The sequence below is a fragment of the Thalia democratica genome, chromosome 1 (genome assembly GCF_965202585.1).
Source record: "Thalia democratica chromosome 1, ktThaDemo2.hap1.1, whole genome shotgun sequence".
Lineage (NCBI taxonomy): Eukaryota > Metazoa > Chordata > Thaliacea > Salpida > Salpidae > Thalia > Thalia democratica.
In genome coordinates this window covers 31,025,004-31,031,401 of record NC_139165.1, presented here as the reverse complement: position 1 = coordinate 31,031,401, position 6,398 = coordinate 31,025,004, and positions in this window count along the sequence as shown.

Below are 6,398 nucleotides of genomic sequence, written 5' to 3'. Positions count from 1 at the left end.
TGGCATATAGGCACTAGTTCCGCGGACGCAACAGCTTTTGTTTCGGTCTTTGTACCGTAAGTTAAGTTACTAATTTACTCAAACAACATTTTTCAGGTTGTTTCTTGAAAAAAATGAAAAGTTATTACGTCATCATCGTTCCAGTTACGTCATTTACTACGATCGTGTCGAAGACAAGGCTAATCAAGCACCCTTATTATCTAGTTCATGGTCATAAGTTCACCATATTTCGAAGAGTTCGATCCAGATTTATCCAGTTTACTCCAATTTCCCCTGGGTTTCGTTTACTAAACGGGTTTTCTCCCCCAACACCGACTACTCATTCGTGATTGTGTCAGTATCGTTGTGTGTTGTGTTTTATATAAAGTAGTATTAGCTTTAATCGTGTTTAATATCTAGCTTAAAGTATTCTTAAGTTGCTATTAATCTAGTCGAGATTGAAAACTAATTTTATTAGTGTTCGAATTTATAGTTTTTTTATATTTTAGAAGTTTCCTTTACTATTTAATTATTTACTACCTAAAAGTCTTAAAACTAGTAGTAGATAATAAATAGATTAAAAGAATTAAGAACAGAAAGCCTTCTTACCTAATTCATACATTTAGAATTTAGAAACTTATAACAAGTAATTTAAACAATAAGTAAAAATCAAAATAAAGGATACGAAGCTTAACTTCCTGTCCTATATTAGTATTTAAGTGCTCACTTATCAAGTAATATAAAGAACTTAAGATAATTTCCCAAATCGGCAACTAGAGTTGTTTTGCAAATTTCTTAACTTGAGTTCCTATTACATTTAGAAACCTTTAGTTTTCATACCGCGAGGTATCCTTAGTTTAAGCGTTAAGAAAACAAGATCAATTATTTTAATAGCAGAAAGCTCGTTACTCCCGCTTGGCGTTTAGAAATATACTTAGTAACATAAAGATTATTAGATATCTCCTGCAATTACGATAGCTGCTTGTACATCCAATTCATACAGTATAAGAAAACAACAACTAGGTTAATTAGTCTCGGCTCTAGCGCCCAAATTAAATATCTAAGGTAAATAAACATTTTCCAAGTTTTCCATTTCATACATGTCTGAAAACTCAAATATTCTCCCATTGTCCCACAAACACTTTCAAGCCATGACCCAAAGATTAACGCGCGCAGCAGCTAAAAAGTTAGGCGCTGAGAATAGTTCTGACCCCACTCCTTCAGGTCCACACTCTGAAGGTTCCCAGACAAACCCCTCAGCTTATAATACTTTGTTTCAAAATTTTTTGTAGTTTCATAATTATTATGTTGGTAAAACATATAACTTCGTAAGCATTATAAAAGGCCTTTTCTTCATGACCGAAGGTATCCGTATTGCCGTTCGAAGCCATATTTGATCCATCGGATAATATTTTTTCACCATTAGGTTGCTGTAAATTTTCTCTGGAGCTTTGCACCGATTATCCAGTCTCATCAAGAGATTTATCACGACTATCATATACTTTTTCGCGACTATCATCTACTTTACTAGCATCAGTTTGCTGTAAATCAGTGTTTTTTATAGAGCTTTGTACTGGAGAACCAGTCTCACCAGAAGACCTTTCATTACTTTCATCTATTTTTTTATTATTATCATCTACTTTATTAGCATCAGTTTGCTGTGAATCAGTGTTTTTTATGGAGCTTTGTCCTGGAGAACGAGTCTCATCAGAAGATCTTTCATGACTATCATCTACTTTTTCATGAATATTACTTTCTTTATTAGCATTAGTTTGTTGTAAATCATTGCTTTTTACAAATTTCTGGTTGTTTTCAATTTTTTTCTCTGCCTCATTATCCTTTGTATTAACGCAAACATTAACTTTATTAGATATAACACAACCGTGATCTAAATGCTTCTCAATGTTTATGATGCGATTTGTAGCAAAACTGTTTGAAATGTTCTCTCTTGGTTCATTTTCTTGGGGATTACTAGCTTTTCAAGCACAGAAGTTTTATGAGAGCCATTTTTTGTGTTATGTCGTTTAGAAGCGGAAACGTTTTCATCATCGAAAGTATATTTTCACTGATTTCATTAGCAGGATTAGAATGAAACCTTTCATCAGTATTTTTCTTCATCCTCTTAGAAATATGACTAACAACACCAACTGTTGCCGAAAAACCAAAAAAAAAAAAAGTAAATATAGTGGACAAAAGATATCAATGGTCAAATTGCAAAATCTGACATCAAGTTGAAGTATAACTTTTATCATTTTACTTGACTGAAATTGCTATATAATAAAGTGAAGTTGGCTATAAAATTTTGTTAAAAGTTTCCAAAAAAATAAATTTTATACTTAAGTATTTTGCAAATTAGAGATTAACGTATTTTAGAACACACGAAATCAAAACAGTGTTAACAATTAAAAGATAATATTTTGAAAGTTTACTGTTATTATTATTTTTAACTTTATTTACTTTTTAAACATAAAAAAAAGTAATGAATTCAAAATAAAAACTGATCAACTACAACATTGTAAGTTAAAAATACTAAAATTTTGTAAATAAGTAGAATTATCTTTTTAATTTTTTTTCTGTTAAACGATTTTATTATTTATCATTTTTATCATCGTCAAACTGTTTTGTTTTTAATAAATAAATGTAAAATGTAATTAAAAAATGTAATGAAAATTTACTATCGTTTTTAAGTTTTTATTTTACAAGTTAATAAAGTTATTTATTTTAAAGACGAACCAAATCATATATCCTTAAATTTAATTATATAGAACTTAAAAAAATATTGTATTTTTGAAAACTTTCTAAAACTTATACCAAAAGTAAATTAAACAGTGCACTTTGTGAACTACACTACTTAAACAGCATCCCTACATCAGTTTTGTGCACACCATAGAAAAATTCGTGCACGCCGTAAATACCACTTATCTAAACACTATTCGTTAGCAAACTTTTTTTTACATTCAATTATAACAAAACAAGTTTTTTTTTTTTTAATTTATATAGTCTTAACAAGATATAATGAGAACGGGTCAAAATTTTACGAAAACAAAATTGCACGAATGGTCAATTTTGCCGAAGATACTTCTGCACGAAGACAATCTTGCACGAGAGGACATAATTGCACGAAGAAAATTTTGAACCAAGGGTCAGTTTTGCATGAAAGGCAATTTTTGAACGAGAAAAAAAAATCAGAAAAAATGTATTAAAAAAAATAGAAAAGGAAAACAAATACGAAAAAGCTATAAAATAGCTTTAAAATAGTTGTCTAATGAAGCAATAACCAAAACACACTAATTGCAAAGCTTTCGTTCTTTATTAAGAATATTTTCAGTGCAAAAAAACCGCTGTAAAAACAAAAATTAAAATATAAGCATAAGATTAAAAAGAAATATATATAAAAAATGTTTCTAATTGATAAATTGACATCTATTAACAATCAATTAAAAACACTTTATATATATATATTTAAATTTATGTTTATATTTTAATTATTGTTTTTACAGCCGATTTTTGGACTGAAAATATTCTAAATAATGGACGAAAGCTTTGCAATTAGTGTGTTTTGGTTATTGTTTCATTAGACAACTATTTTAAGGCTATTTTAACCTTTTTTGTGTTAGAAAGTTTTAGTATAGATTTGTCTTAAACAGTAGTTAATTAGATTTGTTTTTGGACCCCGGAGTACGGCTTATCTGTTTTCTTAAAAGAAAATAAAAATTATAAAAAAAAAACAAAAAAAAGTTACTGACCGAAGGTAAAGGTTAGGGGTTACAGTGATAATAAAAAAAAACTAGTAAAACTTGCTATTAAAAAAACATGGTCAATGAATAAAAAAACTTAATTCAAAGTAAAATAAAATAAGCTACCGACTGAAGGTAAGGATTAGGGGCAACAGTGAAAGTAAAAAAAAAGTTATCAACCGAGATTAAGGGTTAGGGAAAACAGTGATAGTAAATTGAAATAAATAAAATGATTTAATAAAGATAACAAATCAAATTAATAAAATTAAAAATAAAACATTTAATTTGTGCAAAAATGTCTTCGTGCAAAATTGTCTGCTCGTGCAATAATAACCCCTTCTGCAAAAGTGTTTTCGTATAAAAGTGACACTTTGTGCAAAAGTGTCTTCGTGCAATTTAGTCCCCTCGTGCAACCTTGTCCTCTCGTGAAAATTTGACACTTACCCAGGTGTTACATATGTAGTATGAAGAAACGCTTAAATGGATTTTGATGCTTTTATGTTAATTTATTCATGCTTAGAAGACTTTTACTATAAATAAATAACAAGAATTGTAAAACGTTTTATCCATATAACGTTTTCAGAAAGTTTGCGGTGGGTTCAAGCAATAACTGTAAAAGGAACAAAACAGAATGTGGGTAATTATTAAACAGTTGGGCAATTTTACTTATCTGCCCAAAACGAGCAGTTTTATTAGAATGAGTTTTTAAAACCCTGAGTTAGATTGTTAAAATGTTGATATAAATACAAAATCATTTTATATTAGCTGTAAATTTTTTTTTGATGTATAAGAGTAGGCTGCAAACAGCAAAAAAAAATAAAACCCATGTAACTAAAGAAATTCAAAAATACTCTAAATTTATTTTTTTCCAATCAAATTGAATACATAAATCAATTATTCAGTTGCAATTTATTTAGGAATTTACTTCACAAAATGTAGTCCTATTAACTAGACGTACATAATGATTTAAGTAAGAGATGCTATTGGCTTCACCAATCAATGTTGTAACTGCTGTTCGGCAATGACATCATTGATTGGCTAATGGTCCATGTCACCACGTAGAGGTTAGCATCACGACATGGTTTACCCTTTTTATAGTGGGGGTGTCACGTAGGTTCATGTAGTTTACACAAATCTATGTAATAAAAACCACTAATGAGAAATACAAACAACTGACAATGATTTTTAACATGCAACAAAACACATAGAAAACATATCCTGACAAAACAGTTTTTTAAATCTAGCTTGGAAATATGTTTTCTATATACACAGTTAAACTGTACTTAGGAATTTGTTTTGAATTCCTGAGTATGAGCGCTGTAAAGAACTGCCTCGCTTTGCTCAAGTTCCTTTCAACAGTCAAATATTTTGGCGTTTTTGGAAAAGAATTGACCACTTGAAACGCAAACTTGATACAAAACATGCCACAATTATAATCATCTCTTTGCATTGTGCACTTGATTTGTTTTATCTTCCAATTGCCACTCTTCAAGTTCCATTTGGTTTTTAGTTTTGAGTTTTCTCCGCTGTGATGGCACCTCTTAAATGATTCAAAGATTTCTTTCATTCCCATAACAGACAGTTTGTGCTTCGGATCAACAACGTAAAGAGTCCGGTCCTTGAAACTGAGGTATACAAAAACCCAGTGGTTCCCGCCCACGTTTTTAAGAGTTACGTAGCCGTCTTTATCGTCTTCTAAAGGGGTTGGCACAGTTTCGCTCAGGAAAGGGTTTTCGATGGACTCAAACACACTTGTTTGGATGTAGCCAACTTTCTTAACGGTTTTGAAGCGATTGCTGATCAACGCGTTTATGATGGCGTCCTCGAGCCACGCAGTATCGTCAACTATCGACCAGAGGTCCCTGTAGGTGAGGTTCAAGTATTCGCTTTCGATTTCGAACGCAAAACAGTTGACGATGTTAGCACCCACCCGCAAGTTTTGCTGCACTTGAACACTTTCGAGGTAATTAGCCCAGTCAGATATTTCTGCTTTCCTCAGAAACTGGTTTTCTTTTAACCCGCTGCTAAGTATTGCGAACTTTATCATTTCATCTTCTGGTAGGATGATGCGACAGTACGGCACAGGATTTGCACTAAAAGTTCCTTCAGTCGCATCCGAAGACGATGAACCAATGATGTCTGTTGATGTGGAACTGTCAACCGGGCAACTCTGAATTTTCTCTTCAGTGACGTCGCCATTCAGCTTTTTACCTTCAGTGACGTCATTGCTCGAACTTTTTTCTTCAGCGATATCATCTTTCTGATTTGTTTTTTTGATGACGTCAATACTTGGCTCTGTTTTTTCGATGACGATATCGTGCTTTGGAAAAAGGTTTTCAACAATATGACTTTTGTTTGTGTCTTCTTTATCATGAGGCACTATAGGAGGATTGAAATTTTCCATTATTTATTTTATTTGTTATAGTTTCTGTGTAAAAAAATTAGAAATCTAATTTAAGTTATGAAAGATCCTATTAAATACCAATCATTTAAAAACAAAAACAGCTTAACCATTTAAAATTTTACAATGCGTAAAAAACCTTTTATACTCTAAAATTTAATAAAAGTCCTTGAAAAATTAAATTATCAAAACCTACTAAAATTTTAAAGAAAAAAAAAAGCTAATTACACTTAGGAGCCTAAAAGTACATCTAAAGCAGCATGCAAAAGAGAAGTTAATAT